Genomic DNA, 14,673 nt, shown 5'->3' with positions numbered 1-14,673 from the left:
TACATTACTTTTTATTTTGGGCCCCCCCTAAAATAAATTCCTGTATCCGCCCCTGTTGTCAAGAAATGTAATGGGCAAATTATTACAAAAATCAATTATCACAATTTTGATAATTTTAAATTATCCTAATGTAATAATTAATTACATTATGATCATTGAATTTTGAATCAATCGTTTTGGCATTTTCTGCCAGTTTTAGAGATATTCTATTAATAAATTTGTAATATAATAAGGTGATGGAAATACTTTAATTTTTTTATTATTATTTAAATTTAAATTAGTCCCAATTTCAAAGTTGGGTTTTTCGTGAACCACTCATTAGATTTTGATGATTTTTTTTTAAATTGTAAATTAATTCCTTCTTAAATTCACAATTTATTTTGAGCATATACAGGGCACAACAATAAGACGAAGTTTTTTGACCGAACTTTGTAACACCCTCTAGGATGCAGCAGCTGTAGTAGCTATTGCTAAATCAAATCAAATGGTAGCCTCATCTTTTGTGAGCATTTTGTTTTTTTAATGACGACATTATCTCCGTTTGTATTAGAGCTACGCTGCTTTAAAACAAACGCCTCGGAACAAGATTTAGTCCATTGCTCAATATCCCAATTCACATGTAAACGCGCAAACTGAAGATGTTTTCGACGATGGAAGTAGTTAGCATCCTGTGGCAGGCCTCCTTGCAGACAAGCTGTTTTCTTTTAGTCGTCGTCGGATTGTTCTCTCACTGACTTGAGTTCTACGCACTACTTGTAGCAGATGTTGATTCTGAAACGCTGTAATTATACGATTTCGTAAAGTATTCAGGACAATAAAGCGGTCGTCAATTGCATTTTTTTGCGTTTTCTTCCGTAAAATTTCCCGATTCCAGGCATCCTGGACTGTTGTTCGAAGTATACCCAGGGTATCGGACACATAACGTTGACTTTGGCCATCCTCAATTAAAGCCACAATACGAGCAACATCCGTCACAGATAATGGTAGTTTTTAATTTGACAACCATTGTTGTCATATTGCAAATATTCATAAATCCCTTTTCGTGTATGTCGCCTTGATTATTTACAGATAAAAATTTCTGCCTGCGAAGCATTTTTCCGAGACGTAGGTTTTAAAGCAGCGTATCTCCAATAGAAACAGAGATAATGTCGTGATTAAAAAAACAAAATGCTCACAAAAGATGAGGCTACAATGTGATTTGATATAGCAATAGCTACTACAGCTGCTACACCTTACAGGATGTTACAAAGTTCGGGCAAAAAACTTCGTCTTATAGTTGTACCCTCCATATGTTCAAAATAAATTCGGAATAGAAATTTCTGACGTAGCATCCGTTAAGAAGGAATTAATTTACAATTTAAAAAAAATCATCAAAATCTAATGAGTGGTTCGCGAGAAATCCAACTTTGAAATTGGGACTAGGTTTTAGTGGCCGGTTTTTTTTTTGCCGGTGAGTTTAGTTAGACAAAAAGTTGAAGAAAGAATATTGAAAAACAAAGACCGGGTATTCACAAAAAATACGGCATAATAAAAAAGAAGCGAAACATTTCTCCGTTAAGGGTCGGTGCCGCGAGTTGTTTATTTTACGAGCGGGCCACGGGAATTTTAAGACCGTTTACGACCTCCCTGCCTCCCGGGTCAGCCATATTTCCCGGCGCAACGAACGAACCGCCGAGCGAACGAATAAATCCGCCCGTTCGCCGATATATATATGCGATCGGCCCCCCTCCTTCTCCTCCTTTGTGATCCCCCTTCGTGTTTCCCCAACGAACTCTCGTTAAACCAGAAGGGTTTTTGCAACGGTCAGATTTCAGGAGTGCTAAAAGTGCTGACGATTATATAAATCTTTATGACGTTGTATTGGAGCAAAATTGCAATTTTTTAATTTTTTTTAGTTACGTTATAATGAGCATAAAGTGCAATTCTTGGTCAAAATCTATGTTTTATGTGCTATTTGATAAAAATTAAAAGTTTTTCGTAATTTTTTCGGTATCTACTTCAGTCTTAGATACAGAATGGTGAAGTGCTCTGTCTGGTCTGTTTTGTTGTTATATGGTGAGGAAGCATGGACACTAAAGCTGGCAACAATAAACAGAATTGTAGCCTTCGAAATGTAGACTCTACGACGAATGCTATAAGAGTATCCTGGATCAACCGTGTGAGGAATGGCTTGAGGAATGGCCTCTAGACATTCTCAGAAGAACTGGTCTAGAAGAAAGTGAACTCTTCGAAATCATCAAGAAGAGGAAAATAGCCTATTTGGGACACATACTACGTGGAGAACGCTATCACTTTCATCGTCTAATTTTCCAGGGAAAATCGAGGGGGGTAAAAGGGGAATAGGCCGAAGGAAGTTATCCTGGCTGAGAAATATTCGTCATTGGACAGGCATACAGGACATCCAAGCACTCCAAGTCGCTGCAATTAATAGAACCATCTGATGAGGAAGAAAAAGATGAACGCCTACGCAGGAATCTGCACGGCATAAGAAGAAAACTTTTTGAATTACAAGCTGTAATTTTTATAGTTCACTCGGTTTACATTAAATGCGTTCTTTCGCGAAATATGAAAAATGAGGGGGCAAGTTAATCTCTACGACTTCACAAATCTGTTGTGTCCCCCTTCCTTGAGTCATAACTCATCATACAGTCTCAGGGCTTTGGCAAAAGCCAGTATTTGAGTAATCTGAGACAAAAATATACATCATACAAAAATGAGCATCTCCGATATCACTCGTACCGAATGATTGTCGTCTCGGCACACTCAGTGATGAGATGTTCTGGTGATTCCCCATTTTCCCTAAAGTCTGCATTCGCCGTTGTTGAGCTTCAATCTGCTGATGTGTTCATTAAATAGACGGGTCCTGTTGAAAACCCCGTGACAATCCGAAGATTGTTCTTATTGAAATCATGGAAAATCTTTGATTTTTATCTGTGGCAAGCCTTAAAAAATTTCTTCGAATGTCTAGACCGGTGGAGGATTCCTATTCCACAAGTTACGGAAGAGTCTTCCAGGTTCTTGAGTTGTACTTTACGTTGGTCCACTTGGGAAGCAGAACGGTTGTGGTCCAGTTAGTGGAGTCAACGCTCCCTTAGTGGGCTGGCACCCAGAGTAGGTGAACTTCATTTTCCTTGCCTAATTTGTTCAGCTTCTCTAGGCATTCTTTGATCAACTTCGAATTGATAATAAGATAGTTAATATAGCTATTTCTTGTTTCCGATAGTTCCTATCTAAGATAAGTTGTAAGCATCTTTCAATAGCGTAGATTTCTGCCTGAAGGATAATGGAGTAGTTGCTCATTGGTTCGTAGTAAGTATTTAGTTTTCGGTCCAAATAGGTATCTCGCCGATCTATGCAACTGACTTTTCATTCTCCTATGAACGCTCTCTATCCAATTCTTGTTAAACCAGAAAGTTTTTCAATACTTATTTTCATAAAAAATAAAGTAATAAAATGCATTATTTAACTTTTTAATTTAAATCAACCTAGTTTAAAAGAGATACCTATTATTATTTTATTTAATTTAACTTAACCAAGTAAGTTTACTTCCCATGGTGTTATCTTAATAAACTGCACTGAAAATGAACTTGTGCAGCTTATAGATAACAGGGCTGTCAATCGGGGTTATTAATATTTTTAATGCACACCATAATTTCACACACGGAAACTAGCGTGGAAAAGTCAATAGCCAAAATTTTACGTTGAATAAATTATTCGATTGTTTTGATTACATAATTTAAACTGGCTGCCTATCTTAAAAAAATAAATAATGTATTTTTTTACCTTGTGAAAATACGTATAGAGTACCTAATATATCTTTACATTACAAATAATGTTAAAAAAAGATATACAGAGTATACCGTCTATAATATTTTCAAGATTTATAGCTCCCAGCCCAGATGCACTGTCACAAATATTCGTTGAGGATGGGGAAGCAGAATGCAAAGAGATTGTAGTACGCAATTGTAGAAGACGAAAATAAAGATTGATCGTTTGCTCCTTCGTCAATGGGACTTTAGTTTTTAGTTGTTAATATAGAGTAATGGTCGAGGGGGAAACCGCTGACCTAAATTTTGTACACCAACTTCCCTTTTATGCAAAAACTTCCTCATACATCGTTTACATCCTTTTTACTTCCTTCTGCCCCTTTTAATACTTCCTTAACAGCCTCAATACTTCCTCATACTTCCCCATATTTCCTCATACATCCTCAATATATCCCCGTACATCCTTAATACTTCCCCGTACTTCCTTAATACTTCCCCGTTAAACCAAAGTATGTAATTCAAAATATATTTCTATTAATCCACTTTAGAATCGGCTACCAAAAACAGCCAGCGTTATAAAAAAGCCCTAATAAAATGATAGCGAAAATTTAATTGTTCGCAGGCGTTCGAATAATAGAACAAATAATATACAGGGTGGTCCGAATTGTATTCCGGAAACTTTGACAGCATATTCTGCAGATAAAAAAAATTGACGCCGGGAGGCACGTATAGCCGCCCATACTTGATATTATCAAAAACTGCGACTTTGACTGATTTTCATGTTATACAAATTTTGTTGCAAATATTATTCCTAATCTTAAATTGAAAATCGCGTTTCGCTAGCTACTGTAATTTTGGAGTTACGATTTTTAAAATTTTTTAACCCACTCCCATACCCCCTTACCAACCCCCCACCCCCACCAATAACTAATGGCCAGATTCTCGGGTGCCACAGTATTCTTGTGCCAAATTTGGTTAAAATCGGTTTAGCGGTTTTTGAGTTATCGTGTTAGAGACGGACAGACAGACAGACATCATGAAAATATTTTGTATTTAGGTCATTTATGACCCAAATAACTCATTTTGAGTGAAATTTAAAAAACTTTTTTTTTGCCGATCTTAATAGCTTACCATACCTGTCGGTATGGTCGGCTAATAAGTAAAAAAGTTCGTATAAATGTATGTCATAATAATTAAAATGTCTAAATAACAATAAGCTGGCGCTTTGTGAGGTTTCTAAAATGCTCAGTTTTAAAACAAAACTCGAAGACAAACGCGAGAGAATTGCTGCCTAGTATAGTCGAAACCACAATGTTGCCAATTGTAAAAAATATTCTAAAACCGTAGACGAAAAAATGTATTATTTAAATACCAACTTAAAGCAGTTCTAAGCTCAAGTAGCTCAAGTAGGGATCAGATTCTATGATCAACTATATTCTATATAAGGAAATTCTTCAGTTTTTCTTTTTAATTTCTAATAATTCTCTTAAACTTTACAGGACTTCCTTCGTACTTCCTCAATATTTCCCCGATATTTCCTCGTACTTCCCCGTACTTCCTCGCATTTCCTCGATACTTCCTAAACTTCCTCTATACTTCACCAACTTCTTCCATACTTCCCGTACTTCCTCGCATACTTCACCCTTTTTGTACACCAACTTCCCCAGCGGTTTCCTCCTCGGTAATGGTTAATATTATAATTAATCACTCTATATGAACCAAATACTTGTTAAATTATATTAAAAAGATAATGACACCTTATAAGGTGTCATTCATCTGCTATGCATTCATCTGCTAGCTCTCGTACTATAGTACGCAGTGCGTAGAGTTTCCGATGATTGAGAGTTCGAACCCGGGTCAGGACAAAGACTTTTTTATTTTATTTTCATTTATATTCTCATAGTAAAGTATTAAATATTTGTTTTTTTTAATCACCAGATTTATTTAATAATTTACTATCAGAATATAAACGAAAATAAAATAAAAACGCCCTGACCCGGGATTCGAACTCTGAATCATCGGTTCGTGGTCGGAAACTCTACGCGCTGCGCTATGGAGACATGTTCGATTAATATTCAATACTAGAATTTATAGGACTAAATTAATAAAAAATAGAGGATCTTCTTCCGATGCGCAGTAGTGAACGCAACGGGTATCGGCAGCCAGATGGGCCGCATGCTGTTCCAGAGAGCACAGTAAAAGATATATCAAAGAGCCAGACGTCTTAAAATACTTTTTCGAAAACGTTGCTAGCTCTTAGACTATTAGAGACATAGTTTTATATGTATCGTAGGGATACTCCGGTTTTCGGAAAAGTGGATGGGATTAAAAGTGGATGGGATTAAAAGTGGATGGAATTAAAAGTGGATGGATATTAAATTAAAAAACATAGTTTTATATCAATCATAGGGGATACTCTATTTTCCGAAAAAGTGGTGTACTAATTTTTATTGAGACTCGTCATGTCAAAATCACTCTAGAAACATAATTTCATATCCACCGTAGGGGTGCTTGTAGTTTTCCGCGTTTTTCGGAGTCTGGGAACCACGATGCGGCGGTAATTTAGTCAGTTTTTTTTTAAATTTTTAATAACAACTAATGGATTCAGTTTAGAATTCATTCAAAAACGAATCGTCGAATAAATTATGGATTATAGAACCTCCCCCATTCCAACTTTGGTAATTGTAAAGACTTAACATGGGCCGAGGGACTACTTTTTTCATCCCCTTCTCGATTTTCTAAATTCGAATTAAGAGGGCGGGCTGGCGCTCGGCTGGCTGTCTAAAACGTTCGACGATTACCATAAATAAATGAAAGTGTTCTTTTATCGCAGCGGGAACGATATCAAGAGGTTATTTTAGCGTTTGATCCCCGCTCTTTATGCGATTAAACGGAGGGTGGTCCCGACTGATGGGGTCACTTCTTTTCCTCGTCTTGTTCTTGTTTGAACACGATAAAGTCTAGTGCGTGTACCAGTGCCGATAACAGCTTGCGCCAATATTTATATAAGTTAACAATAGGGAATCGAATAAATGTTTCATAAAAGTCGAAAGATTTGAGAATAGCACTTTTTAGATCGAAGTGTTTTGTGATGGTGGAAAAACAATTTATTTCAAGAAACTGTTTCTTGATAAAATAATATCTATACCTTTATAGCGGATTCATTTCTTTAAAAAGACTTCTAGGTATTTGGCCACTAGAAGAAAATCTACAAAATGAAGAGATAAATAGATTCCAAGTGTATTTGGATCAAGTATACTTGGATGCTGCCATATAACTGTAATAATGCTGCGCGTCTCACTTCTACACTGCTTGTATATTCATCATCATCATCATCATTTTCTTATTCAACCATTTCCAATATGGTGTCGCCTCCCTAACATATATAGATACTCTCTTTGTAATTGGGCCCATTGTTGTCTATTGTTGGCTATGCGAGCCCAAGTTATCCCTGCTAATTTGGAAAACAATATAACATACGAACATCTTTCAAAACACAAAATACACTTAGATCCATTTTATCACATACTAAACCAATGAATACAGAACAACGAACAAAAAATGTAATATACCAAATATCTTGCGAATACGATAAATTTTACATTGGTGAAACATGTAAATGTAAACCCTTAAATGTTCGAATTAAAGAACATAAAGATTATTTAAGAAAAGGAGATTTTCACAAGTCTAAGATTTGTCAGCATTCATGGCACAGACGGCACAGAATAAATTTTAATAACGCCAAAATTATAATGAAAGAAGTGATAGCCTCTAAAAGAAAAATAAAAGAGGCTTTTTTAATACAATCTAATAAAAATAAATGTATTGCTCATGCATCTTGTAGATGTTAGTAATGTATGGCAATCGCTTCTTTGGTTTTAAAGAACATAACATAAATATATACGTAAAAATTAAAAATAATCATACAGACAGTTTGGGGCTTTTTGGTTTTACCTTATTAAGTAATTGTTATCAGGTACCTAGTAATTGTTAATTTTGAAGTTTAACTTGATATAATGTCATTTTAACAGAACGTCAACGGTTTTTGTAGATGTATCTGTGTTAAAAAACTAAAGTGTTCTCGAATAGTTGAATTTAAATATTTTAAATAGTTTTTTTCTTTATTCTTTGTATTTTTTTTGCTTCCGACGACGGAAAGAAATAAACTTTCTGAAACGTTAAGCATTTTTTGTTCGTTAGGCAAATTTGTATATCTGTAAAAACTAACTTCTGACAAGTAGTTTCCGTTTGGGATTAACACAGAAGTTTTTACAAAAAATAACTATTTTATTTTGTAGATTTTCCTGCAGTGGCGAAATAACCATATAGGACTTTTTGGAGAGATGAATCCGCCACATAGGTATAGACATTTTTTAATTGCATATTGTATATCATCAACAACTGCACGCTGCTTCTATATATTCTTTTTTTCATTATAATTTTTCACATTTAGAATTATATCTAGCATTTAATAGTAAGATATCTTTTCTATACATATATAGAATACGGCAAAAATAATGACGTCAGAATCGTTAAATTCGATTTCTTACTATTTGGCTATTTGGTTGTCCAATTCTCAGTCCAATGTTAACACTAACTTTTTGAAATTTGATTGTTGCTAAAAAATTTATTGTACTGATTAAATATCATTAATAAAGATTTATTTTTTATTTCATACATTTTTTTTATATGAAAAAAACTGTAGTGATATAAGACAATTTTTGTCGCATGCTGTAAAATACTATGAAATTTATCACGTGTCAAAAATATCCTTTTATTTTTCTCTAATCTCGCCGCTACAGACGCATAAACCAAATTTAATATCAAATCTATTTGATAACCGTACAGATTTATGATATATTAGGGTTAGGATACAAATTTTTAGGTCTGTTTTCATAAACATAAACTACTAAAGCCTGTCCAAAAATACGGTTTATATTTATCTTATCACTTCATTAGCCGGTAGCCAATACAAAAACAGCCTTAATAACGTCATAAACATGTTCGAACTGTCAAAATTCTAACAATTATATTACGTATTTGAAAACGGTTTACTATTTTATCCTCTAGAGCGAAATAGATATAAATAAAGTTTTTGAAATTATTTTGACAGTGGGTATTATTACGATTATCAAGCCGAAACATTATTAAAGCTATTAAAACAGTTTGTTATTTATTGCATAATTAATTTAATCTATCTATCAGCGTGTTAAGTAAGCTAATAGTGCGTTACTTTTAAATCGTATTTAAATTGTATGATTAAAATATCATCTCAAATCCATTCTTACCTAAACATAAATTACAAATCTTTCGCATTTTAATTATACATAATCTATTTTTATTTCAAAAAGTCTTCTAGGTATTTTGCCACTAGAAGAAAATCTAGAACATAAAATAGTTATTTTTTGTAAACACTAATACACTGAAGCAAAAAAGTAGTAATAAAACAATTTGTCTAACTGACAAAAAATAGACTTAAAATAAAATATAGACTGAGCATCTCATTCATAAATAGCTGGAAAATACGGTGAGACAATGTCCTGTTATTGTTGTGTTATTGTTTTAGGTTCTAACGAGTGCGACACGAGCGATAGATAGGTTGTCTCCATCGTAACGGTCGTTCCTGGACGACTCTGACGAGAAATGCAACACTGTTTTTCGTTTCCCAGTACACCTGAACTAGAAGTGTCTAGTCCTAGCAGTCAACTATTAAGCTTGACCAATTAGGTTGGTTAGCGTGGTTATTTGGAGTGTGTTAATTCATTTGTGTTTGTCAAAAACTCTAAGGTGATTGGTCGGGCTTAACAGTTGCCTGCTAGGGCTAGACACAAGTCCTGAACTCCGTATCCGTATCATAGCCGGGTATTTTTTTTAATTTTAATGAAGCTATAATTCAATTAAAAATATATCGTATTTAAACTTTTATATATTTTATTAAGATTTAGGAGAGGGTTTTAAAATAAAAGTTTCCAAAAACGATAAAAATAATGAAATACATGTTATAGAAGAAATTTTAATAAACAAAATTGCGTATTTAATTTTTGAAATTAATAATAAATTACTAATTTGAGTCAAACATTTACAACCCTAATATTAATTAAAACAGGATCTATTCTATATATATATATATATATATAATAGAATCGACGACAGGGAAAGAGAAAAAGCTTTATAATTATTGTTCTAATTTTTTTCTCTGGTAAGTGATGTCCTATTATGTAAATTAGAGAAAACAGAAATCTGTTCCATTAAAGCAAGCTTTTAAGAAGTGGATAAAATGAAAACTACTTATTTAACTCGGTACTGTCCTCGATACTGTCTATATTATACCGGGTGCATCCCAAAAGTGGCTCACCCCCATATTTTTTTATTTTTTCAAATAAAAAACAAGATATGGTATGTTAATATATGACATAAATTAGGATTGATTGACGCATTCAATTGTTTCTGGTCACTTCCTGTTTCGCCAGAAATGACTATAACTTTTGTTTTTTAAATGGCACCCTCGGTATATTTTTACTTTATTCGATAGAAAATTACACTCTGAATAGAATGACATATCATATGTCAACTTTTGACATTTTCGCATATGGTTTAATTGAAATTGTAACACGCGGTTCATAACGACAATTTCACTCGAAATACCAAGTGTGTGGTATCAATATATTCATAAAAAAATGCTTTTTCCAAATATTCTAATGAGTTACCCTTGTTCCATTTGAAAAAATTGACATATGATTAAAAATACGATTTGTGCATATTTTAACCCTGCCTAGACTAGACACGAAAAACATTAGAAGATCAAAACTATTTTTCCAAGGCTCCTTGATTAAAACTTAGTGTTTTTAACTCAAGAAAGGGGGACACACAATTGATCTGTAAGGTGGCGGTGATTACCCCGCCCCCCCTCCTCAACATTCTACATTTTACAAGAATATATAGACATTATTTATAATACATTATATTTTATAAAAAAATTTTTTTTTATATTTCTATTTCGTATTCAATTCTGATATTATTCTTTGTTAATACCGTGTGTCTTAAAAAGCACACATTTTGTGTCATACAAAAGTTAACGCTTTTATATTTAGAAATGTAATAACCACATAAGGTTAGTGCGTCTTTAAAATTAACATAAACTATTTATCATGATTTAAACCCTATTGTTATTTCTCAATAAATGTAAAACGTCTCATAAAAAGTGAAAACAATGAATGCTATTTTTGTTACTTTCAGTTATAGCAGTGTCATTTTTCATTATTACGCAATCACTGTGGTTAGTAACAATATGTGTAATAAATTGGGACTTAACATTAGACATAAAGTATTTTTGCTTCTACATGGCGAAGTTTTAACCAGCAACAACGGTTAAAAAAAAACAAAAAACTTGCGTCTAGAAGGCTGAAATTTGCCATAATTGTCCATTTATACCGAAATCGACCCACATTTTTCTTCAATATCAAATCCTTAGGCCCACCCTGGTGAAGATGTAAACGAAACGTCGAATCCAACTTTGCAGGGTGAGAAAAACCGTCGCTCACATAGCCTACACACCAAATTTGGTCGCGATACGACATCACCTTTTGACGTTTCTTATGTCAAAACTAACTCTCACATTGAAACGTGTCGTACACGGTCAAGTTGGCCTTGGTCCAATCAATCATACGAAATTTCATTTATATCGGACGATTTTTTCGCCATTGATGATGGGGTTTTATAGTGCAAGAAACGTCGTCAAAATATCATGAAAACATGAGGCTCCTCGAACAACATGCAACAGTTTTATCATCGCTACTTATTTAGAAACCAATTCAACTACCCTGCTCGATTTATTATTCCTAAACTTCAATACAGATTATGCTTCAGCAGAGTTCAAGCTATATACTTACAAAATTATTAAAAATTAATCGATTTTAATCATAACCATTTTGTGTACAGGGTGGGCCAAATTCGACGCTTTTAAATAGAAACATCCTTTTCTATAGGAGTTAGACGAAAACTAATATCGGTGTCTGGAGCTCAATTTTTGTCAAAAACCTGATAGTGAAAACCGCATATCGATATCTGTTACCGTTTCAGAGTTACGGGGTGTTTTTCAAAAATATGCACTTTTAACAAATCGCTGAAACTTTTTTGTTATGGAAAATTTTGTATTTTGATGAAAACATTTCCAAAGCACCTTTTTACGTAGAATTTAATGGTTTAAGTATAATTTTTTTAAAATTAACAATTTAAAAATTATCAACAGAAAATTTGATTTTTTATATGGGACATCCTGTGTATTTTTAATTTATTGAAAATAATTTAAAATTACCTTTCCAAAAATATAACACACTTGATATTTTGCTCGATTCCTTTTCGAGATATAGAGTATATAAAAATTCGCCCGCTTTAAATGAGTAGGCTTTGAACGGCACCGGCTGTAATGCAAAAAAATCTAGCAGTGAGCATCAATTAAAACGAAAATAATATTTGCTATGAGAGATGCAGAATTTTATAACTATTTAAAATATATTTAATCAACATCAACATATTTAAACTATATCTAATAACAAGAAAAATAAATAGCAAACCACATGAGATTTTGCTATAGGTGTTCGACATATCGACCGTCTTCTGTTATGGACAGACGGGGCAGTTTTTGAACATCTCTCGCGGAATTCATTAACTCAGTGGGGGTGAAAGATACCCTCTCATAACTGCTAAGTATTTCTAATTCTTGTCTAGATTATACGGAAGAATAAGGAACCTTTATTTTTCCGCAAATATATCGATAGGATTAGATCCATGGGCAGGTCCATGATCCAGTCAGGCGACCTCGATGTCCAACGGCTGGAATCTTGGTTGGCTATTCAATTATTCTTGAAATTGGATGCAAAAATTTGCTGATAACTTCAGCAATCAGAGGCGGTGCGTCGTCTTGCTGGAAAAATATATTTTCGAGTTCCATTAAGGGCATATCATCAATAAAGGGTCCAAAGTCTACTAGTTAAAAGTGGCGAACTTTTAAAAATTCTGTATTTCGAAGGGGATTATAACAAAATATCAAGTGTGCTATATTTTTGGAAAGATAATTTTAAATTCTTTTCAGTTAATTAAAAATATAGAGGGTGTCCCAAATAAAAAATCAATTTTTCTGTTGATAACTATTAAATTATTAATTTTAAAAAAAATTATACTTAAACCATTAAATTCTAGGTAAAAAGGTGCTTTGGAAATGTTTTGATAGAAATACAAAATTTTCGATAGCAAAAAAGTTACAGCGATTTGTTAAAAATGCACATCTTTGAAAAACACCCCATAACTCCGAAACGGTAACAGATATTGATGTGCGGTTTTCACCATCATGTTTTTGATGAAAATTGAGTTCCAGCCACCGATATTAGTTTTCGTCTATCTCCTACAGAAAAGGGTGTTTCCATTTAAAAGCGTCGAATTTGACCCACCCTGTACATCTATATATTTTGAAAATTGCAGCATTTTTCTAAATGGTTTTCAATTTTGTTGGAAATATACTTCAACGTTTCTTTCACTAATGCGGAAATATTCGAAAAAAAAATTATGGTGAGCTGTGAGTTGTGGATATATTATAATATAATATGATATTTACCAAACTCTGGATCTCTGTTACCAGAAATCAACAGAAACATGAAGTTAGAATAAGCATAAGCAATTAAGTTAGCATTTATGGAAGAAACTCAGTCATATTCAAATCTAGAATGCCACTCTATCTCAAGAAGAAAACATGTGACCAAAGTGTACTACCAGTCATGACCTATGCATGCGAAACCTGGACTCTTAAAACGGACATCATAAGGAAACTGCAGGTCAAACAACGCTAAATGAAACGAAATATGCAGGGAATAACCAAGAGAGAGCGTAAAAAAATAGAGTGGATGCGACAAAAGACCCAGATAATAGATGTCATCCACAAAGTCAAATCCCTCAAGTGGCAACGTGCAGGACTGGAAAACTGGACAGAAGACTAGACAACTGGCAACAAGGACATACAACACACGGACTACAACAATTACATTATGATACCCACGAGGAATTAAGAGATCTAGAGGAAGACCAAACCTGAGATGGAACTATGACATTAGGAAATTAGCAAGGATAACTTGAATTATCACTAGCCAATAAAAACACACAATAGATCCACATGGGATCGCTTCATAATGCAAAATGGCATTCCCGCTTCCTGAAAGCGGTAGTTAATGGCAACTATCTGCTTCAATGGCGCAGATTCACAAAAATATAAGACCTGCTGCGAGATAAGCGGGCCACCGGAAAGCAGGCAGCCGGTGCACTATGGACGTACACTTAGAGCCGATACCGACATCCTCTATTATTGGACCACCATATGCATAGCCAAAAGAAGTTAAAATCGGGATTTTCGGACAGCGATTGCGATCGTTCGGTGGCATCTTAAGCGTGTGAACGATCCCTTGGAGGCATTTCCGAGGTGGACGGAACGATCGCGACCAAAGTGGGACACGGCTGGAGGAGCGCGAACCATCGAAATAAGCGATTGGTCATGGCAAGGGCCGCGGTCAGCGTTTCGTCTCGCCGATCCGATTACGGTTTTTACGAGTCGAGAGCGAACGGATTTTTTACGACGGAAAACGGCTCGTTAAGTTGGAAACACGTTCGCCGTCGAGGCGGTTTTTAGAACCCCGGTAAACGCCTCGACTATTGTTTGGTTTGGGTTAGGTTGGCCGCTCGAGGAATACGAAAATTCAGATCGACTTTAAATATACTTAGAATTGTTCAAAATTTCAAAATTCTATTATATGAGAAGGCTTATACAGCATATATTTCCAAAAGGATTTTTTATTATTAACTTTTTGAGAAAAAAAAATATTATTCACAAAAGACTTTGCTTGTTCTAAAATAATTATCCCAT

The 14,673-nt window shown here is 34.2% G+C and overlaps 1 protein-coding gene across 1 annotated transcript in view; it reads right to left on the bottom strand.

Annotated features, from left to right (window-relative positions):
• The window catches only part of LOC115875990 (LIM/homeobox protein Lhx5), a 179,380-nt gene that overhangs the window by 129,162 nt on the left and 35,545 nt on the right, over positions 1–14,673 (bottom strand). The window lies entirely within an intron of this gene.

This window comes from Sitophilus oryzae, unplaced genomic scaffold (genome assembly GCF_002938485.1).
Source record: "Sitophilus oryzae breed Bouriz unplaced genomic scaffold, Soryzae_2.0 scaffold_1396_pilon_pilon, whole genome shotgun sequence".
NCBI classification, from domain to species: domain Eukaryota; kingdom Metazoa; phylum Arthropoda; class Insecta; order Coleoptera; family Curculionidae; genus Sitophilus; species Sitophilus oryzae.
Note: the sequence above shows the minus strand (reverse complement) of the source record. Positions and strands in the feature narration are given on the sequence as shown.